The sequence below is a fragment of the Mchenga conophoros genome, linkage group LG3, assembly GCF_057382185.1.
Source record: "Mchenga conophoros isolate Kocher_MC1m ecotype Shallow Benthic linkage group LG3, M_conophoros_male_GT1.1, whole genome shotgun sequence".
NCBI lineage: Eukaryota > Metazoa > Chordata > Actinopteri > Cichliformes > Cichlidae > Mchenga > Mchenga conophoros.
Window position 1 is genome coordinate 8,022,126 of NC_140528.1, and position 26,556 is coordinate 8,048,681.

Sequence of the window (26,556 nt, forward strand, 5' to 3'; positions counted from 1 at the left end):
TGCCGAAGGAGCGAGCAAACAGTACAGAGGGAGGAAATGGCTGGCTGACTGAATGAATGAATGAATGACCAAAGGACTGACTGACTGACTGAACATACAGACGACATAGACATCAGACGTACATCATCAATGACCCGACACTGAATGGGTAGAACAGAGGGCTTAAATACACAGACTGGTGATAATGATGATAATGAGAGAACGGTGAGTACACAGCTGAACATAATGAACTAATGATAATGGGAAGAGGACTGAACATAATGCACACAGACCAAGGCTAACACAATAAAACAGGAAGTGGAACAGGCAGTAGATAAACAGTGAACGTGAACTGAAAATACTGGGTCACCGACCCAGGAACCCTGACAGTACCCCCCCCTTCAAAGGCCGGCACCCGACGGCCAAAAGAAAAAGAACCAGAACAGGGCGGGCGGAGGGGGCCCAGGACGGAGGGACGGAGTCCACACAGAGACAGTTCAGGTGGGTGGCCACGTGGCCCGAGGCCGAGACGAGACAGGTCAGGTGGGCGGCCACGTGGAAGGCAGCAGCGACCACTGAGCCGGTCCGGTAGGTGGCTGCGGCGGTCGAGACGAGACTGTTCCGGTGGACCGACCGTGCGGAAGGCAACGGCGGCGGCGAAGGAGATGACGGAGCAGTTCAGGGGGCCGACCGCGTGGAAGGCAGCGGCGGCTCTCCAGTGTTAGGCGTGCTGGCCACGGCCCGGTGGGCACAGGACCAGACGAGGCCGGCCCAGGCGACGACGGGGCCGGCCCAGGCGACGACGGGGCCGGACCAGGCGAAGCACAGGCTGGAGCTGCAGCAGGTGAAACAAAAGCCAAAGTCGAGGCTGGGCCAGATGAGGACGAAGACTCTGAGGCTGGGCCAGACGAGGACGAAGACTCTGAGGCTGGGCCAGACGAGGACGGAGGTTCTGTGGCTGGAGCCGGACCAGGCGGAGCAGAAGCAGAGGCCGACGCCAGACCAGGCGACGTTGAAGGCGATGCAGAGGCCGGGCCGGGCGTGGGTGCAGCTGAGGCAGAGGCCGGGCGTGGGTGCAGCTGAGGCAGAGGCCTGACCAGGCGTGGGTGCAGCTGAGGCAGAGGCCTGACCAGGCGAAGTTGAAGCCTCTGGCTGGAGACAGGCCGGGCCAGCGGGTGCGGAAACCCCTGGCTGAGGAGCGGCCGGGCCAGCGGGTGCGGAAACCCCTGGCTGAGAAGCAGGAGAGCTCACAGCTGGCTCTGGGTGCTGTGGCTGCAGGTCCGGGAACCGAACAGGATGGTGGACAGGCGACTGGGAAACAGGAGGCGACTGGACTGACTGGACAGGGGACTGAGCTACAGGAGGTGACTGGGGGACAGGAGCAGACTGGACTGACTGGACAGGGGACTGAGCTACAGGAGGTGACTGGAGGACAGGAGGGGACTGAGCTACAGGAGGTGACTGGAGGACAGGAGGGGACTGAGCTACAGGAGGTGACTGGAGGACAGGAGGGGACTGAGCTACAGGAGGTGACTGGAGGACAGGAGGGGACTGAGCTACAGGAGGTGACTGGACAGCAGGTGAGTGCACTGACTGAAGGGAAAGCTGAACAGCAGGTGAGGGAACTGACTGGAGGGAAAGCTGAACAGCAGGTGAGGGAACTGACTGGAGTGGAGATGCTAAGGGAGGAACAGAGGCAGGCGTGGCTGACGACGGAGCTGAGGTTGGTGTGGCTGATGGCTGAGCTACAGACTGGGCTAGACAGGGAGATAAAGCTACAGCCTGGGCTAGTAAAGCTGGTGCCTGAGCAGGGGACACTTCAGCCAGCCTAACCAGGGATAAAGCTAGTGCGTGAAAGGCTGGATCAGGTGGTGGATGAAGTGGTGGACTGATTGGCTCTTCCGTGCTTCCAGAGCGTGAGGGCACTGGCTGGAGAGCCTCAGCTGAGTCTCTAGGGGGGTCAGGCCGGATCCTGGCCGCCCTCAGCCTAGGTGCTGGGACAGGCACGGGAGGTGGCTGGACACTAGTGATGTGACGTTCTGTATCGGGGCTTCGAAGCGTGTGTCGAGTAATGGAGGGGGCGTTTCCGCGAAGCGCGTATCGAGGCTTGCTTCATTTATGGGAGGAGCTGAAAATGATGACGTCCGAAGCCTCGCTGCCCGGCTGTACCACGTGACTGGTTCATGAAGCGGTTCGAACTTTGCCGCAAATAATCATTTTCCACACTGCCAGTATAAATATACACAGTACACTGCATCACTACACTATAGGTGTTTTACACACTCCTTTTGTTGTTGACATTTACAGGCTGTGTGCAAAATGCCACACTCTTCAAATTCATGCCAACTAATATTTTTACGTCCAGTAGGTGTCCTGCTAGAGCAAATGAAGCTTCAAGAAGCTTCGCGTTGGGGTGAACCAATTGGATGAAAAGCATCAGTGCTTCATGAGGCTTCATCTGCCCATCACTACTGGACACCAGTCACCCCCACCCGAGGAACAGAGGTGGGTGTGGAGGTATACGGGGTCACAGCTGCCCTCGTCCTGGGTGCGGGCACAGGTGTGGGTGTCGGCTGACTGACAGGAGTGGAAATGATGACTGGGCGAGTGATACTGACAGGTCTATCTGGATTTATTCTGGTCCTTCTGCCACCACTATTTACAGTCTTTGACTGAACAGTCTTTGGGGGAGCAGAGCAGAAAAAATCTTCCCAGTCCACTTCATCCTCTAGGAGGGAAACATCCCATGAATCAGAAAAGAGTCTATTGTGTGTTTTAAGTGAATAATCAGATGGTGAGTGCGAAAAACAGTCACTGGAGCTCACCATCGGGAGTTGCTGGAAATAGTCCTTGTTATGGCGACGTGTGCGCCGCTTTCTCCGGGAAGAGGCAGTGGGCGGGGTACACAGCCGAGCCTCTGGCACGGGAGCCTCCATTGAGCCGAGGTGGGAGGCGGAGCCACCGTGCCATGGCGAGGTTGAAGGTCCGGTGAGTAAAATGGCTGGTGGGCGAGCGAGGAGCGGAGCAGCGGAAGAGCGAGCGGCCGAAGCCTGGCCTGTGACGCCCACTCTCCGCGGCGAATGCTCCGATGCAGGTGAGGCAGCAGGTGGAGGACCGCGGCGTCTCCGAGGCCCGCCCAGAGCCAGGCGAGTCCCCTCAAAGACGTGCTCCCTCTCTGAGAAGAGCCGCTGTTTCCACCTGAGCTTCTCCGCCCAAATGGAGAGCGCTACGTCCTGCCGCTCGAAAAGGTCCGAGTCCGCTGGGTCCACAACGCGTGGTCGGGTCATTGTGTCAGAGGTAGTGTCGTGGATGAGAGAAGGAGGACCCAAACGCTGGACTCACAGGCAGGTAGGTGAAGGTGGATGTTTATTGCCGAAGGAGCGAGCAAACAGTACAGAGGGAGGAAATGGCTGGCTGACTGAATGAATGAATGAATGACCAAAGGACTGACTGACTGACTGACTGACTGAACATACAGACGACATAGACATCAGGCGTACATCATCAATGACCCGACACTGAATGGGTAGAACAGAGGGCTTAAATACACAGACTGGTGATAATGATGATAATGAGAGACCGGTGAGTACACAGCTGAACATAATGAACTAATGATAATGGGAAGAGGACTGAACATAATGCACACAGACCAAGGCTAACACAATAAAACAGGAAGTGGAAAAGGCAGTAGATAAACAGTGAACGTGAACTGAAAATACTGGGTCACCGACCCAGGAACCCTGACAGTTCTAAGTAGTTCTACATGATGAAACATCCACACTAAGTTTAAGAAGGACACACAAACACCATCTGTCCTTTCATCATGTGTACAAACGTGTTCAGATGTCAAATGTACCGTGAATGGATGCAAATGTGGATCGTTCCAATAAAATGAGACAGTTTTGTAAGTGGATCACAGTTTGAAGTTCATTGAAACCTATAAGAACATGTTATTCAAACCAATTTTATCCAACAGGAAGAAGCATCAGGGGAACAGGAAACATTCAAACATGTTTACTGTAAGAACTGCACAAAGGAAGGAAACACAATCCTACACACGAGCACTTTAAAATGGACATTTAGCTTTTCAAACATCAGGGAGCTGCAATAACAACACTGAGCCCATTCTGATCAGACTGAAAGATTTATAGAGATTTATCCATGTGCTGGAAAATGATTTGATATCAACATAGATGCAGATTAGCAGGAGCATTTTCTTCATATTGATTTAGAGTTCAGTACCAGGAATATGTAGAATTAACATCTGTGTGCATGACGAGTGATGAAAATTCAAAGTCAGGCTTTCAGAGGATGTCAGAATTGGTGTCTCTATCTGTGACTGTCCCAGAGGAACTTACCTGGGGGATTATTACAGATCTGTCTATATAGAAAGACTTGCATTGATTCACAGTGTACAATTCTTTCTAATCTATTAACATCTTCCTCCAAATCCTGTTTCTGCTGTTTAATGACATATGTCTGAATACAGACAGTGGAAAAATGTCAGTCCTAGTCTTACTGGATCTCAGTGCAGCATTTGATACAGTTGACCACAACATATTACTCAAACGACTGGAGAACTGGACAGGTCTTTCAGGAACTGTACTAAACTGGTTCAAAACATACTTAGAAAACAGGAAATACTTTGTATCAATAGGTAACTTCACATCTGAGCAGACAAGTATCACATGTGGAGTTCCCCAAGGTTCCATCTTGGGACCCTTTCTGTTTAACATTTACATGCTCCCACTGGCACAGATTATAAAGAACAACAAAATAAACTGTCATAGCTATGCAGATGACACACAAATATATATCACAATGTCACCAGGAGACCAAGGCCCCGTACAATTTTCTCCAGCTAAACAAAAACAAAACTGAGGTAATAGTCTTTGGCGCCAAAGAAAAACGATTACAGGTCACCAGAGAACTTCAATCTATACATCTAAAAACCACAAACCAGGCGAGACATGTGGGTGTAGTGATGGATGCAGACCTAAACTTAGAAAAACACATTAAGACAATAACAAAATCAGCTTACTATCGCCTCAAGAATATATCAAGGATAAAAGATCTGATGTCTCAACAGGACCTGGAAAAACTAGTCCATGCATTCATCTTTAGTAGGCTTGATTACTGTAACAGCATCTTTACAGGTCTACCTAAAAAATCAGTCAGACAACTACAGCTCATTCAGAACTCTGCTGCTCGAGTCCTCACTAAGACCAAAAAAGTGGACCACATCAGTCCAGCTCTGAGGTCTTTACACTGGCTGCCTGTCCGTCAGAGGATAGACTTTAAAGTTCTGATGCTGGTCTATAAAGCTCTGAATGGTTTAGGACCAAAATACATCAGTGACCTCCTGACCCAGTATGAACCTTCCAGATCCCTCAGGTCATCTGGATCCGGTCTTTTATCAGTTCCCAGAGTCAGAACCAGACACGGAGAAGCTGCATTCAGCTTTTATGCTCCTTATATCTGGAACAAACTCCCAGAAAGCCTCAGATCAGCTGAAACACTCAGTTTATTTAAATCCAGGTTGAAGACTCACCTGTTCTCAGCTGCATTTGAATAAAGCACCAAATCCACACTTTAAGCTTAAATTTTAAAACTTACATTTAACTACTGATTTTATCTACTGTTCTGATCTGTTTTGATTTTATATACTGTTTTGTTTGTTTGTTTGTTTGTTAATTAGTTAGTTTGTTTGCTTGTTTTAATCAATTTTAAATCATGCTTTTTATTTGTTCTTGTTTCTAATGTCTCTGTAAAGCACTTTGAATCACCTTGTTGTTGAATTGTGCTATACAAATAAACTTGCCTTGCCTTGCCATCAGAAGGGCTCAAACCTCCTGCTGTTTCTACTGGACCATAAATTCTACTTTATGATCATCTTCAAAAATAAAAACGTGAGTTTATTTGTGAACTCTGTGAAATGTGTCTGATGTTTAGTTTGAACCAATCCTGTGTCAGCTGCAGCCACATCATTGCCACACATACAAATGGGTGCGTTCCTGTTTAGACCTGCTGGCTGTCAGTGGGCTTCATTCCATTTGAGACTGCCGGTGGTCGGCTGTGATCTAAACTCAACATGGCTCCTGTGTTAGAAGAGCCTCTGATTTTAAACTTTGCACATTTAATAGTTTCTTTCCAACACTGTGGAGCTACCAGCCCAGTATATGTAGCCACAGTAGATGGAGTTATCAAGCTGACTGACAAACATCAGGACTCATGTGATCCCTACATGTGGACCTTTCACAGATGGATCCAAGTGCAGATTCAACTCTGCATCACATTTGACTTCAGCTGTTACACACTTTCTAGCTGTGTCACTTCCTGCTTTTTGGATCAGATAGTTTATTCATGTCCACAAATGTTTGGCTGCATGTTTGTATCATCTATATTTCCAGTCTTCATACAGCCGATATTTCATGTGAACTCCAACCTGCCAGCTGCCATCATGTTTTCAGGGTTCATTCAGTGTTGAAATGTAGGACAAACAGCAGCACATGTTCTCTAAATGTTTGCAGTCATTTTAAATGAAGCTGATACTACATGAGACATTTTCCATATTTACTGTCTTTGAACAGAGAATAATAAAGCCATCAAACATATACAGGCTGTGCAAATACAAACTTCTGTGGTGCATTTGATGACCTGCAGAGGAGAACAAGTCGGGCTTTTCAGCCCTAACACAACCTCTTTGTTCTCAATACTACAAAACCTTCAAAGGCTGATATGCAAGTTTGCATGAATCACCAACACAGTAGTGTTTGTTTCTAGTATAATTATAAATAAGCTGATCAGATATCTGCTGACTGATTAGATCCTGTATCTATTACAGATGAACTGGATATCACAGCGCATGTTGTTAATCCGTCATATCAAACTAAACCGTGTTGCTGGTGTAAATATCCTCCAATAAAGTCAGATGAGGGCTGCTGTTGCCAGGTAACGATGATGTCACACTGGATCTTCTGATCTTTAGCATCGTAGCGCTCGGAGTCTGATGTTGGCTCATGTGTTGTTAAACACCAACATGACGTTCTACTAGTCAAGGCCTCAGCTTATTATATACCTATTATATTCTAGTATCAAATACACAATTTTCAAATGGAGGCCTAATAACAGATTATATTGTTCTCTTCCAAGATGGTTGCTGGCATCCACCAGTAACCTTTCAAAACAAAATGTCTAATTTCACTGCATTGACAGTAGGTAAAGAATTAAACTGACATTACTCCTCCACTGAATCTACATAAATCAACAGTTAAATAATGTCAGTTCTTCTGTGTTCTCTGGAATCAATCACAGCAAAGAAATTAGACTGTTTCTTTTGAAAAATGTTGGGAAAGAACAAATCAAGATCAAAAATCAAGATTCAGTTAAACAACAATTATAACTAAACAATTTGAGATAATGTTAGTTTCCATTAACATTAAATTAGGTTACTGAATTGGCAAACACCTTCCTATTAACACTACCCATTTTACCCCAATAACTAAAGAAATTAGCACTTGCAGGTCAAAACCTTTATTCAAGAGATGCAAAAATAACATTGATACAGTGACTGTCAAAAATTACAGCACTGATCATACTGTGACATGTTGGTTCAAAACAGCACACTTAGAAATATTCAACGTTCTTTACTTCAACTGAATGAAACTGAAAACACCATTTCACACGACCCATATGGGATATTTAGACTGTATAACTGTTCACGCTACATCTCTTCACTAGTAAAAGAAAGAAAAAATACAAAGAGAAATTTAAAAATGCTGCCAAAGTGCTGCACAGAGCAAAAGGAAAAACAAACAACAACAAAAAAATGGCCCTGTCCTCATGGCAGTTGCAGTGTATATAAAAATGAACCCTGCGATCTGTTCCTCCAGCTTCAAAAATGCAGCAGAACAAGTGTGAGATTTAAATGTCTTCTCACCTAGAGCTGATCAACTTAAGATAAGATAAGATAAGATAAGATAAGATAAGATAAGATAAGATAAGATAAGATAAGATAAGATAAGATAAGATAAGATAAGATAAGATAGAACTTTATTAATCCCTCGGGTGGGTTCCTCTGGGAAATTCGATTTCCAAAAAAGCACAGCACCGACAGAAGTTACAGAGTTATACACACACACATATATATAAATACAGAGACAATATAAATAAAATATACGAAGGGGATAAATAGAATAAATAGGAATAAAAATAAAAAATACAAGTGAATTGCACATTTCAAGTATTGAGTCTATTGCACCGTTGACTATTTACAAAAGTATTGCACAAGGTATTGTACAGTGAGGTGAAGAGGCACTACAGCTTAGTTGTTCCCCCCTCCTTTGTCCTCCTGTTTCCCCTCCCTCTCCCCTCCAGAGAGGAGTTAAACAGTCTGATGGTGTGTGGGACAAAGGAGTTTTTAAGTCTGTTAGTTCTTGTCTTTGGGAGAAGCAACCTGTCACTGAACAGACTCTTCTGGTTGTTAATGGCCGTGTGCAGAGGATGCCTGGCATTGTCCATAATGTCCATCAGTCTCTTTAATGTCCTTTTCTCTGCCACTGTCACCAGAGTGTCCAGCTTCATGCCGACCACAGAGCTAGCCCTCCTTTTTTTTTTTTTTTTTTTTTTTTTTTTTCTAAATGACATCAGAAACAGCAGTATGCGACATTACGTGATGGCAGAGCTTCAGTTCATCCTTTGTCATTTTTTTTTTTTTTTTTTAAATGACATCAGAAACAGCAGTATGCGACATTACGTGATGGCAGAGCTTCAGTTCATCCTTTGTCATTTTTTTTTTTTTTTTTTTTAATAAATAGGACAGGGGGAATGAATGAGAGAGAGAGGGGGAGAGAAAGAAAGAAAACCAAAGGGGAGAAGAGACGGTGAGAAGGGGGGGGAAGAGAGACAAAAAAACAAAACAAAAAAAAAAACAAAAAAAAAACTCCTGGGTCACCTGTATGGAGAAAAAACAAACAAACAAACAAACAAACAAACAGAGGAGACAGCAAACAACAAAGAGCAACATAATAATAGAGAAAACAAAGCACCATCACAATAAACTAGCTAGTCATAGATATCAGTATTTACTAAGTAATAAACGATATTGTGCAGCACGCAAGATAGACAGCGCACAGTGTGCTTTGAGGCAGCAGCCAAGAAAGCTTTAGTCCGCGTCTGTGAATACCCATGTGTGCATACCTGTGTGGATCAGCATGCTTGCATTCCAAAGGTTTCTCCATGTAATGATCTGCTAGGGAGTGTGGGGGGGCCACAGCCCCGTCCTCCAGGGTGTGAAGCGGGTATGGAGGAGATCAAAACTCCAGACATCCAGAGGCCCCCAGAACACAAGAGACCATGGAAGACCAACAGAGGGGCAGCCGCGCCACTGTTCCAGAGCTAGCCCTCCTGATCAGTTTCTCCAGCCTGGATGAGTCCTTCTTTGCTGTGCTGCTCCCCCAGCACACCACAGCATAGAAAAGTACTCCAGCAACCACCGACTGGTAAAACATCCTCAGGAGCTTCCTGCAGATGTTAAAAGACCTCAGCCTCCTGAGGAAGTACAGTCGGCTTTGGGCTTTTTTATACAGGTGCTCTGTGTTGCATGACCAGTCCAGTTTATTGTCCACCCACAGCCCGAGGTACTTGTACTTGTTGACCACCTCCACCTCCTCCCCCTCTATCTGAACCGGCAGTGGACCTGCTCTAGACCTCCCGAAGTCCACAACCAGTTCCTTAGTCTTTGAGGTGTTGAGTTGCAGGTGGTTTGTGTGACTCCATGCGACAAAGTTCCTCACCAGACTTCTGTACTCCTCTTCCTGATCATCCCAGATACACCCCATGATGGCTGTGTCGTCTGCAAACTTCTGAATGTGGCATAATTCAGAGTTGTAGCAGAAGTCAGAGGTGTACAGGGTGAAGAGAAGAGGGGACAGCACAGTTCCCTGTGGTGCTCCTGTGCTGCTGACCACTGTGTCAGACGTGATGTCCTTCAGCCTGACGTACTGTGGTCTGTCGGTGAGGTAGTCGGAGATCCAAGCCACCAGGCAGGGGTCCACCTCCATCCTGTTCAGTTTTTCCTGAAGCATACAGGGCCGGATGGTATTAAAGGCACTGGAAAAGTCAAGAAACAGTATCCTGACCGTGCCTTTTCCCCCATCCAGGTGTGAGTGGGCTCTGTGTAGGAGGTACAGGATGGCATCCTCCACTCCGACACCCGCCTTGTATGCAAACTGTAGTGGGTCCTGGGCATGTTGTACCTGTGGTCGGAGGAGGTTGAGGAAGAGCCGCTCTAGAGTCTTCATAAGATGTGACGTCAGTGCCACCGGTCGGAAGTCATTCAGCTCATTGGGCCGGTTCTTTTTGGGGACCGGGACGATGCAGGATGTCTTCCATAGGGCGGGCACTCTCCCCAGTCGCAGACTGAGGTTGAAGACTCGTTGTAGCGGCTCCCCAAGTTCAGCAGCACACGCCTTTAGCATCCTAGGACACACCTTGTCTGGGCCTGCTGCCTTTCTGGGGCGAAGCTTCCTCAGTTGTCTCCTGACCTGATCCACTGTGACACTGGGAGATGTTTGGGAAGAGGGGAGGGGGGGAGATGTCTTGCTGCTGAGAGAGGGATTGGAGGAGGGGGGTGTCATGGTGTCAGGAAGGGGGGGAAGCGAGGGAGGTAGGAGAGTGGGGATTGGACTCTGTAGTGAAGGTGAGGGTGGGGGGGTTGTGGGCTGGTCAAACCTGTTGAAGAAGTTGTTGAGTTCGTTTGCCTTCTCCACAGTCCCCCCCACTGTGCTTTTCTTGGTGTTGTGGCCTGTGATGGTTTTCACACCATTCCAGACCTCCCTCATATTGTTCCTCTCCAACTTCTGCTCCACCTTCCTCCTGTAGGTGTCCTTTGCTTCCCTCAGGCAACGTTTCACCTCCCGCTGTGCTGCCTTCATCTCCTCCTTCACTTTGCTCCTGAAAGCCTTCTTCTTCATGTTGAGGACAGCTTTTACTTCCTGTGTTACCCACGGTTTGTTATTAGGATAACACCGTACCGTCTTAGCAGGGGCGACCGTGTCCACACAAAAGTTGAGGTAGTCTGTAAGACAGTGTGTCGCCCCCTCTATGTCCTCACCATGTGGGCTCAGGAGCACATCCCAGTCTGTGGTGTCATAGCAGTCTCTCAGAGCATCCTCCTTTTCTGGGGTCCATCTCCGGATGGAGCGCGTTGTGATAGGCTGCCTTTGGACGAGGGGTGTGTATTGTGGCTGTAGGTAAACCAGGTTGTGGTCTGACTTCCCTAGTGGGGGGAGGGGGGTGGCTCTGTATGCATCTCTCACATTAGCATACAGTAGGTCAATTGTCCTGTTGCTCCTTGTGGGACAATTCACAAACTGGTGAAAAGCAGCCAGAGTAGAGTCCAGTGTGGCATGGTTAAAGTCTCCAGATATAATAATGAAAGCCTCGGGGTTTTGTGTCTGAAGTCTTGCTGTGACTGTGTGTATTTTCTCACAGGCAGCTGTTGCGTCGGCCCTCGGAGGGATGTAAACATACACACAGATCACATGACTGAACTCCCGAGGTAGATAATATGGCCGCAAGCTAACAGCTAGCAGCTCCAGGTCCGGACGGCATACCGAAACTTTAACGGAGACGTGTCCAGGGTTACAGTATCTGTTGTTAACGTAGACAATGAGTCCCCCACCTCTGCTTTTTCCGCTGGCCTGCGTGTCCCTATCGGCTCTCACGGGTGTGAAACCGCATAGGTCTACGTTAGCCTGCGGCGTTAGCTCGGTTAGCCACGTCTCCGTGAAGATAAACAAGCTGCACTCACGGTATAGTCTGTGGTTGTTCAGAGCGCACAGTTCGTCAATCTTATTCTGTAACGAGTTCACGTTGCCCATGATCACTGTCGGGATTGATGGTTTGAATCGCCTCCGGTGATCCGCTCTCCTCGCTCCAGCTTTGCAGCCTCTGTAGCTCCTCTTTAGCTCGGCCGGGATGTTGTGTCGCATGCCGGTCTGTCCCTTTGTTTTTAGTGCCAGCAGCTCCGCTCTCGAATAGATGAAGGAACTGGTTCCAGAAGTTTTAAAAAGTGCATTATCCATCTTGTATCGCTATATCTAAGAGGTATAAGTAGAGGAAGGTGAAAAAAAAGTTTGAAAAGCCTAGTCTAAAAAGTTAAAGTTAACAAAAAGGTGCGGTGTTGCAGAGCTACTTGGAAAGGCTGCCGTCACTCCAGCGCCATCTTGATGATGTCATCTTGATGACTTGCATGCATAACAGTGAGCTTTCCTTGCAGGAGCAGTTTTGTCTTAGTTGTGAGCTTTTCTTGTACCGGACTCTGCGCCCTAATTTTAGTGTCAGACCACACATTCAGAGTATTCCATCAGAACCAACCACGACGCAAGAGGAACACTGATGACGTGCAACCCCATGACCCAATCTGGGGCAGTGATGTACCAGCGGAGTTCAAGTTGTGGACCACCAGACAGAAGGTCCTGCACTCACTGTTCCCATGGGTCGGAACTGGAAAAAACACGTTAAGAATTGAGACTCTTGACTACCGATTTGGACTTTTCCTGAACAGCTCAACAAAGATAAATAAGGCTCAGAATGAGGAAATCAACGCGATCAGAATAGTGGTCATGCAACACAGGGTCGCCCTGGACATGATTCTCGCTGAGAGAGGGGGCCTCTGTGTCTTATTCAACACCACTTGTTGCACCTATATCCCGGACAACGTGCACTCCTTGACCATGACCACCGCCCTAGACAAGTTGCGACAACTGAGTAATGCGCAGCAACAAGACTATGTCACGAACAATGAGGACTGGCTGACCTGGCTGCTGAGTGGCAGCTGGAAGACCCTCGTGATAAAAGGACTCGTACTGATAGGAGTTCTGCTTCTATTATTGTGCTTGTTTTCTACATGTATCCTACCATGCATAAGATCCATGATTGACAAAATGGTACAGGCCACAGTAATTACCTATGTTGGACTGCCACTAGAAGATGAATCGGATGAAGAAGATTTAGTATAGAAACACACACACACATACTGAATGATGCTACAATTGAAAATGTTATAAGCAAGTGATTGTTGGCTGATAATAAAGTATGATTAAGTGAAAAATATTAACATCAGGAGGGGATGTTAAAGAAGAAACGCTTTTATGAGTTTTATGTTGCATTAAAGTATATGTTCATATTTTACTCTTAATAGGAAAAGAACAAAATGTACTACTCGCTCTGTTTATAGAAAGAGGAAGTTCACCCTATGACATTTATACGAACTTAGACACACACACACACATATATGCAAAATTAGAGGAAACTGCTATGCTTGTTTCACCCTGCTATAAATAATAAACGACTACTGCAGCTCGGTGTGAGTCCTCTCTGAGCCCTCACCCGTGCAGCACGTTAACCGTCTCCAAGTGTCTCAGTGTTGTTTATTCACCTGTTTGATAACTGTAAATCTCTGACAAGAGTTTATTTATATCATCTTCACGTGAACACATTCAAGAACATCACAGATGAAGAAACATTAAAAACTTCCACACTACATGAAGCAAGAAAAATAGTTTATTCCTTTATGTAGAAAAAACAGAAACATCAAACATCTCCAAGACTCTCTTTGAAAGAACTAAAAACCTTTGTTCTCATGGTCCAATCATGAGTGAACTCCCCGATGAAGCCTTGTGTGCTAAAACATGTCAGAGTTTTAAAGGTTAAACATGAGTTTCCAAAACGTTTTGCTGGAGAACAATGAACTATTTGACTGAGTTTCAATCATTTACAGACGAGCAAAACCAGGACAGAGAAAAAAGGACAAAACTGACTCAGTAAAAAACAGAAAAGAAGATCCCATGTAGATCTGTATTATGTAGAAGTTCAGCCCAGCAACCAGTTCAGTTCAACACAAGTTTAAATGATTCTATCTGAACTCTGTGGAGCCTGATCTCAAGCTTTTTGAGTCTGACACAGAAACCAGAGGATCTTTCTGTGTCTTCAGATTCACTGTGATCCAGTGATGGGAGTGATTTCAGCCCTGAGTGATCGCGCTGATGTTTGCACAGAGCAGACAATGAGGTGAATGTTTGGGCACATTGGTAACAGTGAAACAGTTTATTAGTAACGTGGGATCGTTTGTGTGCAGAGTATGAACTGAGATTCCTGAAGCTCTTGTCACACTGGTCACAGCTGTAGTTTCCTTCTATGTGTGTTCGTTCATGACTGTTACGATGACCTGAATGCGAGAAGCTTCTCTCACAGTGTCTGCACTTGTGTGGTTTCTCTCCTGTGTGGACTCGTTTGTGTGATTTAAGGTCCCTTGCAGTGGTGAAGGATGACCCACACTGATCACAGAGGTGCTTTTTAACCCCACTGTGAATCAGTTCATGTTGTTTTAACTCACTTGGTGTGGTGAAGCTTCTCCCACATTCTTTGCAGTATTTCAGTTTGTCTCCAGTGTGTCTACGTTGATGTGTTTTAAGGGCAGCTTGCCAACTGAAAGTTTTTCCACAGAGGTCACAATGAAAGTCTTTCCCACCACCACAGTGATGACAGGGTTGAGAACTGGATCCATCTGTGTCGCTCTGCTTCTAAACAAAGACACAAAGACAGTGTAAGTCAGTCCTTCAACATTTGTATCCTGAACGTCGCCTGAAATAAAGAGCATCTCTGCAGACGTCCAACTACATTTGACTGTTTCAGTTAACACACTCAGTTTACTGGGCTGCAATAACTACAATACTACCACCATAATACTACAGTAATACTAAAATCATAACTGAAAGGAAAATCTGAATAATCACTCAGAGCTGCTTTTCCATGCAGTAGAATTGCTAACATGCTAACACAGTTTAATGAGCAGAGTTGTTCCAAACAGTCAGGCTAAAATGACAAGATAACAATATAAATACATACCTCACAGTAGCTGCACTTGTAGAGTCTCTTTCTGGTGTGGATCTGTTGGTGTCGTCTCAGGTGACGTGGAGATTTAAAAGTCTTCTCACACAGGTCACATTGATAAGGTCTCTCCTCAGTGTGGGTAAACATGTGTCGTTGTAAGTCTGTGTGAGTTATAAACTCTTTGCCACACTGTTCACAGCAGTACACATCATGTCTGTTGTGAATGCGTAGGTGTGTATTTTGGCTCTCTCTCTGGCTGAAAGTTTTTCCACAGATGTCACAGCTGTATGCCTTAATTCCAGAGTGGGTAACTAGATGCCTCTGTAAGTGGCTACTGTTAGTAAAAGCTCTGCCACACTGATCACAGCTGTATGCCTTAATTCCAGAGTGGGTAACTAGATGACTCTGTAAGTGGCTACTTTGAGTAAAAGCTCTGCCACACTGATCACAGCTGTACGCTTTAACTCCACTGTGGATGAGTTGGTGTTGTTTTAGGTAACCCTTCCTGGAAAAAGACTTTCCACACAAGTCACAGCTGAACGGTCTCTCTCCAGTGTGGATGACCTGATGCTGTTTTAGTTTATCCCTCACAGTAAAACCCTTCCCACACTCGTCACAGCTGTATGGCTTAATTCCAGAGTGGGTAACTAGATGCCTCTGTAAATTGCTACTTTGAGTAAAAGCTCTGCCACACTGATCACAGCTGTACGCTTTAACTCCACTGTGGATGAGTTGGTGTGTTTTTAGGTGACCCTTCAAGGAAAAAGACTTTCCACACAAGTCACAGCTGAACGGTCTCTCTCCAGTGTGGATGACCTGATGCTGTTTTAGTTTAGCCCTCACAGTAAAACCCTTCCCACACTCGTCACAGGTGTGTTTTTTCTCTCCCTTTCTTCTGTGAGGTTTGTCGGCCTCCTGAGAGCGCTGACTTCTGGCTCCATGTTGGTCCTGCAGTGACAGAGATACAAACAGAGGCAGTGAGTGAAATGCAGTCGTGGAACAAACTCAACCTTCAAACTCCATTAACACTAGTTTTAAACCTGAAGGTGGAGCGTGGCACCAAACACCTTAAAGGTCTCTTATCCCCACCTGCTGGTAGTTCTAACACATTACATCCAACCTGCTGTTAAAGATAATTCATGACTGTTCAAACACTAAAATCACACACACACACACACACACACACACACACACACACACACACATTATTTTATAATTTAGATTATTTTGTTGTTTCCTATTACATATTTCTATAATTTGTATAGATTTATACAGAATTATTCAGTGATAATAAATCCTATGTTTGTTTATTCTAAAGGAACCCCGTTAGCTTCCACAACAGATGTTGCTCGTCTTCCGTCAAATACTCACATAAAATATTACACAATAAAGTGGATTCAAGATATCCACATAATTTCACTCTTACATCCACAGTGAGGTTTCACAATTGTTCAAATATAAGCAATCAATAATAATAATAATAATATCAATAACATTGAGGCACATTACACAAATTTCAAAAACAAATCATGTCTTACAATATTTACAACAACTAAAAGCTCTGTAAATCGGCTTTTTAGTGTTCATTGAAGTTTTGAATAATTCTCTAATTTTTTAAGGCAACTTATTCCACTTAAAAGTTGCTCTAAATGTAACAGTTTTACAAAACGTTACTTTTAACTCGAGCATTTACTAAATTGCAGCTTGTTGAAAACTGTGTAATATGATGATGTATTTCATCTGGATACTGCAGCTGAGCAGAATAAATGTGGTGTGTTTAACAGAATTGCTTTCTTTAGAACTACAAGTAAGCCATAGAATATTTTAGCCTGTACAGGAAGCCAAGAAAGGTTATTATGCATTTGATCAATATTAGTATAGTATGAACATCTTCACACTAATCTGGACGCCTTATTCTGGACTAACTGAAGTCTGTTAAGATCTGTCTTATTAGCTGCTGACCAAATGATTGAACAATACTCCAGATGAGACATTACTAGTGCATTAATGACATCTTTCATAATGAAGAAGTGATACACAAAGAGCATTTCATAGCCATAGCTATGCCTTGTCGGCAGAGTTATGTGACATTAGTGATGTTTGTACTTTCAGCGTTAACTTGGTTTTAAAGCCTTTAAAATATACGCCGTTCAATAGTCGACCTTAATCTGACAGAGAATGTGATGATTTTGTGGATAATTAAAGTCAGTCATATATCCACAAACACAACAAGCTGAAAGTCAGTGATGCTGCTCGGTTTGCAGTCCTGAACATCACGGCACAAGCAGGATCCACTGCACTGTTAATGTTAGCTGTGTTATATTGCTGCCTCTGTTCGGTGGTGTCGAGCCAAACGCACTTTAACGTGTGTTTGAACGAGCTGACGGTTCACTCGTTAAGCTGAAAGAAAGATGCTTTAATCACAGCAGTCACACATGTGTCCACTGCACCATCTGGAACTCTTCTTGTTTACACTCGTAATAACACAAACACTAAATCCTGCTTCTCTGGTGCTGTTGTGTAGCAGTGTGTACACCTGAGACTGTCACCTGTCTGTCTGTCCTGCACTCTCTCTCTGTTTCTTTCTCTCTGATTGTGGAATAAAAGTATGAACATGTGTTTATAAGTTACACTTGTGTTTGAATCCTGCAGCTTATCACACATTTGATTTCCATGTGTGACGACTGCAAGTGTCCAGAGTGAGGACAGACTGAGGGAGCCACTGCTGCACATCATCTGTGAGGCTTTGCAGCCCTGATGATCCACCAGGACAAACTCAGCAGTGTGTGAGGAAGAGGAGGAGGAAGAGCCAGCAGCAGCTGACAGATGGAGAGAATAGACAGACTGTTCCCTGTTTGTGAAGGACTGCTAGAAAGGTTTAACATAACTAATTGTCTGTCCTGAATCAGTCTTATTAGGTAATGTTCAAATAATGTGATCATCCCAGTGTTTTCAGTGTGGGAGAAAGTACTCAGGGCCTTCAAGTTACACACTATGAAAGGCAGCAACAAGTTTAATGTTCAGAAACCTAAAGTCTGTATCAGCAGCAGAATGGAGCTAAAAATAAATGTTGGTTTCAGTTCTATGAAGCTTTGAGTATTTTGGATCAGTAGCTGCTGTGTTTGTTGCATCATATTGCTGTAACTGTTTATATGCTTTATATATTCTGAGCTAAGTTGATCTATAGTGTTACATCATATTCTATAAGGATGTTATGTGTTTGTAGACTTTCTGCCCAGTTTGACCCATTTAGCAGAAGTCAGCCTGTTTAAGGCTCTGATATCTATTCTGTGTGACTTACAGCAGTTATGACATGGTCTGATTTTCTCACCCAATAAAGGAATATTTCATATATCAGTCGACTCTTCATTCTATCAGACACAGTTATCACAGCTCCTACATTTGCTTTTTACACATATATGTAAGCACTGAGCCACATTTAGTACCAACATATTAAATGAACAATATTTGTCTCTTATATATGATACATCTGTATACACACTGTCACAGATACTTGTCTGTGAGTGAAGTGATTAATATAATAACTATAATATTGGCCATATTATATTTACATTACCACAGTGAGATGACTTTAGTCTCATGAACAACATCAGCTAATTGTTATTTACAGCTAATCTTAAACGACTGTTCAGCACAGAAATGAAGCCCAACAATCATGTTTCACAGTCCTGTGGTCTCAGCCTCAGATACTCATCAAATCACACAGAGCTCATGTAGAAACAAATGAACTAAATATGTTCTCCTTCATTTCTGTCAAACAAAGCTGTATGAAACGTTTCCAGCTGTTAGTATCATGGTTGCTAGGCAACCTGGGCAGCGCGACGGAGGCTAGACGTCCCATTTCACGAGCCTACGAGCCTCGCACTTCGGCCTTAGCGGTCTTTGAGTACGCGGCCCTTGAGGACTTTAAAGCTGCAGAACCTGAATCGGGATACAGCCATGATGATCTCCAGCCTCGTGCTCGCCAACATTCTCACCTGAGTTAAGAAGACGATCACTGAAATGGTCTCAGCAGGTCCTTTGATGACAGCAATGAAATGCAGTGGTAAGGCTTTTTGGGGATTAAGTTCGTTTTCATGGCAAAGAAGGACGATGCAGTTCATCTGATCACTCCTCATAACATTCTGGAGTGCAGGCAAAATGCTATTATAAAAACTTAAGCAGCAACTTCTCCAGGTTCCAATATTTATGCAATTCTCAAACCTTTTGGCCACGACTGTATAACCTCTTCTGAAGTTTAGTGGATATTATACATGGTTATGCTCAGGATGTGTCGGCCAGTTTCCACTGGAAACGCCTTTTGGTTAAACTGTCAGCGAGCAATTTGCATTTGCACTGTTACATTTTTATATAACTTTAATGCACATAAACAACAGCTGCTTGTTTCAGTGAAAATACATTGATGGGTTTTTAATAAAGTTGTGCAGCTGTAAAGTATTTTGTCTGCTGTCAATTCTATCGTCAGCTACATCGTTATGGCAAATGTTCAAATGTATATGGTGATAAATATCTTTGGTCATATGGTCCTGCTCTGTCTGTCACCTTCTGTGTTGAGCTCATTGTTTCCTCTGTAGTGGCTGAGCTGAGTCCAAGTAGCTGAAAATGTTCCTCTGCTGCTCCGTCAGACTCTCCTCCTCCTGCTGATCAGCTGGGACACAAAACAGATCTTTGTTAGGCTCCACACTGCACTGAAGAGTCAAAGTGTCTCATATGTTCATCTGACAAGTAAAAGAACACATTTTTGTTTCCCGAGGTGGGTAACTTGTTGGAAACAAACACAAAAGGTTTGAGCACTGATACCTGCCATTGCTGGCATTGAAAGATGCAACGCCAGCAATGTGGATTGTCAAGACTCAAACCAATCATCAAGCAAAGACAACAGGGATCATTTGTTTCTGTTTATTTAGCATTCACAGCATTTGTAGTTGCCTTCTGTGCAGGGGAAGTCCACGCACACTGTGTGGTACCGCCATCCGCAGAAGGTGCATTCAACCTCTGTAAGAGAAACGAGGTTGTCTGAGACTGAAATGATATTCACTAAAGAAGTGGTGATTTGTAAAACTTCAAGTGTATGATAAGGTGAAAACAAATACACAACTGCATGTCATGTAGTTGAAGGTTTTTTTTCTTTTGGAAGACCGGAAAACACTGAAAGTTACAAATTAGTCCTTTATTTATCCAGGTAAAAAAAAATCTCATTGAGATTAAAAATCTCATTTCCAAGAGAGACCTGCCGTCATGGCAACACAAGTCACATACCACACAGGTATATAACATTTAAAACAAACACAATATCCCAACATGTGTAACAAATGTATTGTGCTTGAAACAAATTCAGAATAGGTGATAAAGCAGCTGCACATGTGTGTCACGAGTAAATCTGGCTGTATAACAAACAGAAACAAGTGATGCTGCTGTCTTTGCTCAATGGTTGGTTTGAGTCTTGACAATCCACATTGCTGGCATCTTTCAATATGTTGAATGCACCAGTGTAAGTGCAGCCACTCAGACTCAATGTGTTCATAGAAACAGGTGCAGATGTGTCACGAGTTCATCCAGCAGTAGCTATGGCACTTGGCCACAGGGGGCAGCAGTGGACTGACCTGCATTTGAGACTGCTCCAGCTGCTCTGTGACAGTCAGTAGATCTGCTACAAATTGCAGATCATATGCAAGTTTTGGAAATGACATTATAAATATTCCTAACTTAGCCACGGCAGCATTGTTGATGTATTACCTATATACTACAAATTATTCCACCTGCTGAAAAGTGGATCTAATGTGGGCGGACTCACACTTAGCAAATAAACCTGTGATGTGAGAATGTAATCAAACTGTTGATCAGAGGCAAAGTAATTTAAAGTTTATGATGCTATCGTCTAATGTTAGCTGACATGATGTTAGCTTGTAAACTTATGTTGTTGTCTGGGTCTCATGTCTGATCTGATGATAATAACTGTGACAACACAGAGATTAAATAAAGGACGTTGGTGGGACTTCTTATGTTAGAACTATAACTTCAGTTAAGGAGTGAGACGTAAGGTGACAAGGAGAATGAAGAGAATGAGAAAGAAGTAACTGGGAAGAGAAAATGAAAACACAAATTTGAAATGATCAAATTTGTGTTAACAGATGATGGTGATTTTAAAAATTCAAGTAATTTAAAGGTTTTATCCTATTTGTTGTTGTTTTTTTCATATTCTTCTATTTGCAAGAGGTTATTAATAAAACAGGTTCTCTTTCTGGTTTCTCTTTTTGGACGCACTCTCTACAGCTTATCACATCCAAAATGGCGGATGTCAAGTACAAAACCTCGACAGAAACAATCAGCAAGAATTTTAGCATCAGTCCAAAATAAAACTGTCCAACTACAGAGTTTTAAAATCCAACTAAACTATGAACAGAGATCTTTTACAAATAGGCTATTGATGAGATGACAGTGGTAACAAAAACGTACACATCCACGCACACAGACAAAATGGCGGGAGAGCGTTTAACGGTCGACCTCATGAGTCCGTTACCGTGAACTATGGAGCGGCAGATTTGTGCTGGAACTGAGCTACACACAGCTGATGTTAGCCAGGAAACATTACACACTGCTAACGTTACCTTCACACGGAGCTCCACACGGAGACGATCAGCGTCAGGCACAAACACCAAGTTCAGAAAAGAGGAACTTTGAGCAGGAAGGAAAGAGTCAGAGCGGCGTTTGAGGACACGTTTACAACCACGAACATCAGAATCTGTCTGTGCTGCATTCAAGTGCAACTTGGAAACTCACTAATCTCTGTCATGTTGTCCAAAGATGATTTATTTCTGCTGGTTTTCCTGTTTGAAACACAAACATGTGTCAGCACTTTGTTGTTCTTCACCCTGCAGCATTTGAATATTTCAGGAGTAAACTGATCATAAATTCATGAAGTCATGACTGAAAGTGCAGACTGAGAGTGGATCACATGATGTTTGAGGTGTGTCATGTGACATGTTCAGTATTGTCACACATGTCTAGATTGTCCCTGATATCATAGCTGCTCAAACACTGATGATTATATTTGAAGAATTATTCCTGATGGCAGCAAAGTTTGAATGGAGCTCTCTGTCTGTGCTGATTTGTCGCCCTCTGGAGGTCAAAGCACAAACTGCATGATGTCACTGTAACCACCACAGTGACAGGAAGTGTTTTTAAATGATGAAATATGTCAGTGATGCTGATAGTGTGTTCATCACAGACGTTCAGGCTTCGTGTTGACATGAATCAAAGTTAATGTCATTATGGACCAAGGACAGTACTCTGGGTCTCCTGCAGAACAACTCGAGCTGTGATACCTGAATGAAGAGCCTCTGCTGCTTTAAAGAAGGAGGCTCGAGGCAGAGGTGAGGTGCAGACCAACCAGCTTTTATTCAGCAACTTTAACAGAAGGATCAGAAAAATAAAACTATACAGCACAGTGATGCTGACTGAAGCCACAGCATTAAACTAAACAAGCATCGGATCATCTTTAACAACATCTAATAAATAATGACAACTATTTAATCCTGTATTTCCTACAATAAAGCCTGTTCAGATATTTGTTGCTGATGGAAATGTAAAAGGCTCCCAGGAACCAAAGGACAAAAACAGAGGCAACAGTCACAGCTGCAAAGGATCCCCTAACACATAAACTGGTTCGAAGATATTTTCTAGCTCTGCAGAGGAGCTTGATTGCACGGACAGTAAAAAGTGGATTCAATAACAGCAGCGAGCGCTGAGTGATATAACGGTGCTGCGAGCAGCAGTGCAAAGGCTCACACAGAGACAGCAGCTACACTGTGTGTGGATGTGATCCACAGTCACAGCTGTGGGTTTCAGTCAGTGTGTCTCTAACTTCATGGTCACATTTCAAAGCTTATTGGAGCCAGAAGATGTTCAAGTAAAAGATTTATTGCTGTACTCGTCTACCAGGATAACAGGAGGTTCATAAAGCTGTGTAATACTTCAGCTTTCCATCATGGAGTAGTAGTTGTGTCCCTTTGTGTTTATTAGTGTGTTCACACGTCTACTTTAACTTCACTCTGTAATGAAAGGATTCAAATCCCTGATAAATACATACATGCTGACTCTGAGTCTCAGTGAAGGAGGAAAGGATGGATGAAGGCAGCCTAGTGTGGGTCATGTGTGTCCAGCAGTCATCCAGGGCCTGGATCCATCTGTAACAGGAAGACAAAGTCCAGTCTGTAATCATCCTATCAGGCACAGCGTTTCCATCCAGCATCCTGACGACGCTAACAACCCGTCAAACGTCTCCTCTGGTCCACAGAAGTCACACTTCCTGTGTCATGTTTACCTTTTTAAGTGTGCTATTCAAGCCTGTGTGACCAACTCTGACTCTCCAGATTCCATCCTGGTCTCTGCTGCAGCTTCTTCTACACGACTGTTTTCTGTATAATAATATCTGCCTTTCCCGTCTCTGTCCCAGTGTGCCTGCCACTCGTCCTTCATCTTTACCTTCATTATACTCTTCACCTCACTTTCACTGTATTTTATAGTCAAACCTGCACGACTTCTTCTTGCTGCACCTTTTTAAACTTATCGTCCTGTTCATTGCATCAACACCGATATTCACAGGGAGCCATAAGAAATCCACTTCTATCCCTCTGTGTTTGATTCTATACAGTAAATGAAGTATATCAAAAACAATATGTTGCCTAGAGTCTGAAGACATATCACCTGTGCTCACTAGCACGCTGCTAGAGTCCCAGCAAACCACATACCTGCATATTAGTGCGTCCTCCACCCAGTTCAAGCCAGTAACATCACTACCAGCTCCCAGTATAAACTGCCACATCATCTGTAATTCTTTTACTCATCACCAAACTTATTTGTGGGAGAACAAATGCAGCAGCCGTTCTTTTATCTGACAGTGTTGACGCATCAGTAAATATCCTCACATGACCTGAGGACTTTCCCACTATATGAACCTGCTTTTAGTCGCCCCTCCTCCCTCGCCACAAGCTTCCTTTACAACATAACTTATAAAAAACAACTTTATTGACAATCAGCAATAACAATTACAGACAGTCTAGAAGAAGAATCACATGATCAAGGAGCAGAAGTTTATGGTTTTAATAGCTTTTACATTTTGGGAAAGTTTTAAAAACATTGTTTGGTTTTCTTTCTAAAGCGTTGAAAGGACGGCTTTGCATCAGAAAAGTAAGATCAGCAAATGAATCCATTAAAGTTCTTTTGCCTTGTTTGCAAAAGAAGCCAAACAACATTTGTGTTACAAAGAGAGACTTCAGAACAGATCAAAGATCACAAACATCAGGCACTGATGGAAACAGCCAAACACAGAAACAGAGGCACCAGCAGGTGAAGGAGGCCTGTTGTAGAAATGACTCTGAGTGCTCAGGTAGAAACGCATGAAGAACCAGTGCGTCTAATATTTGGAAACCAGTCTGTGTTTGAGCGTCCTGGATGAAACACAGATCATGTTGCAGAGCGAGGACGTCGTCTTTCCTCCCGAGTGTGTAACTACAGGACGTGTGCAGCAGGTTTAATCGTCCTCCTGACAGTTACTGATGAACGAGTCCTTCAGGGAGGCTCCAGGATCACTGTGGCTTTTACCAGCTGCTGCTAAACTGAGAGGTGTTGCTGCTTCATGTGTGAAGATGTCTGCATGGCTTTAACAGTGCAGACGTTCCTCATGTGCACCCATTTCATATGTTTTATTGTGATGTTTAGTAACATCTGCTTTCCTCCTTCAGGCAGACGATAAAGTGAGCTCAGCCTTAAACATGTGGAGAGAACGTTTGACCGACAGTCCTGGGACGACTGCAGAACAATGGTTTGTTTTTAATGATAAAGTTTCATAATGGAAATAAATGCTGAGCCTGTTTCATGATGTTGGCCCTGCAGCATCAGGCAGGATTAATACTGTAACAAAGGTGTGTCACAGTTATAATGACTTTAAATGAAGACTTGGGTTGGATGGAGATGTCAGCTGGATTTGTGCTGACTGTCACTTTAAATGTTTTCAGTTCAGCTTCTAAATCTACTTTTGTATAATGTTTGCTGAGTTTTGCACTTCATGACGCTTTTAAGAAGAGCCAATAAATCCTGACTTTACACAAAAATAAAGGTTTAATGTGTTTAGTGTGACAGTGGAGGAGAGCGCACATAATAAGAGTCATTAACAGAATGGTGACAATTATAATCTGTCTCATTTTAGGAGCAGCTCACAGGCACAACAGACTACAGAGCAATCAAAGCACCAGTTAAACGTCCATGTGACCGGCTTACAGCCAATGAACAATCAGTCCCCACTGTCCCCACCAACATCACTGTACTGGAAAGACTGTGCTGCCATGGTCAGAGATGAACTGGTACTAAAATGTAAGGCAGCTGATGTGTGTGGCCTTAGCAGCACAAATGCATCACGGCTGCAACGCTGCAGTGTGTTTAAACATTTGAACATTTCTGTGGCTTCAAACCAGCAGCTGCTCTGTACTCAGTCGTGTTTGTGTGTCTGTCAAAGTGATTGTTGTCTTTAAAAAGCCTTTTGTGTTTGAGTTTTGTGAGCAGTGCCGAGCTTCTCTGTAGTCTAAGCTGAGTCGATATATTTGATTCCATGTTTGGTGTGATTTTCAAAGTCAGCAGCAGCAAACCCATACGGTAAAAAAATACATTTTTCCTGGCCAAAATATATTTCAAATATATGGTAAATATATTTTGTATTTGTGATGCTCCAAAAAAATATATTTTTGAAATTGAAAATATATTTCTTTCAAACCAAAATACATTTCAAAACATATTTTAGGGTGAAGAAAATACATTTCCAACCTTACAGTAGAATGTATATCAAAGTATCCTTTATTTAAAATATATTTAGTGCAATAATGATGATAATGATAACAATACTAAAAGTAACATGTTTTATGCACATCTGCAAAAAACAGTTGGATTCAAACAAAACAGAGTCAAAGGTCTATCACGAATTAGGTTGTTTATTCATTTGCTTACAGTATTTCACATTACACAATATCTCACTATAATGTAGCGTTCATTGACTTTGAAATTATCTGTCAGTGATACAGTAAACAAGATACAACAACTGCTATGTACACTTTAGTTTTTGACAATATATACAATTTAGTACTTAAAGGAACACACTCCACTGTTTTGGAAATAGGCTCATTCTCCATCTCCCTCAGAGTTAAAAATGCAGCGTCTTCTTTCTAGATCCGTACGTTAATAGGGCTCTGGAGCGTGATCTTACAGGATGGGGCGTAGCCACGATTTTTGGTCAAGGCGCCATATTAGCAGGCCAAACAAATGCTTGCTGTGTGGTCGGTTGTAATGTTAGATTGCACTACCGACAAAGGAATAAGCTTGAAAACAGGCTCTCTTTTCATTGTTTCCTCACCTGGAAGCATCATGAGGGAGCTTATGTGTTGGATGTTACCAAAAGAAGGCGTCTAGCCTGGATAGCAGCTGCGAGACGAGCTGATATTCAGTTCTCTACCAGCCACAGATATCTGTTGGTGTGCTCCAGTATTTTCATTCAGGTAAGTTCTAAATAAGTTCATATTATTATTTATAGCCTGTTAATTTTATTTTCAATGCGCTCTGAGATCATAGCACAAACTTAGAACAAACATGCAGAACTACCTTCTATTTATAGAG

The 26,556-nt window shown here is 43.6% G+C and overlaps 1 protein-coding gene and 2 long non-coding RNA genes across 3 annotated transcripts in view; 1 reads left to right on the forward strand and 2 right to left on the reverse strand.

The window, feature by feature from the left end:
• LOC146577138 (protein NLRC3-like) overlaps positions 1-26,556 on the forward strand; it is a 291,287-nt gene that overhangs the window by 229,638 nt on the left and 35,093 nt on the right. The gene's annotated exons all lie outside the window — the stretch shown is intronic.
• On the reverse strand, positions 13,528-15,403 carry LOC146577143 (uncharacterized). The gene is made up of 2 exons (XR_014891400.1): positions 14,890-15,403; positions 13,528-14,564 (listed from the first exon to the last, which is right to left on the reverse strand). It is a non-coding gene; the product is annotated as an uncharacterized LOC146577143 (long non-coding RNA).
• Positions 15,620-21,638, reverse strand: LOC146577144 (uncharacterized). The gene is made up of 3 exons (XR_014891378.1): positions 21,504-21,638; positions 19,438-19,543; positions 15,620-15,822 (listed from the first exon to the last, which is right to left on the reverse strand). It is a non-coding gene; the product is annotated as an uncharacterized LOC146577144 (long non-coding RNA).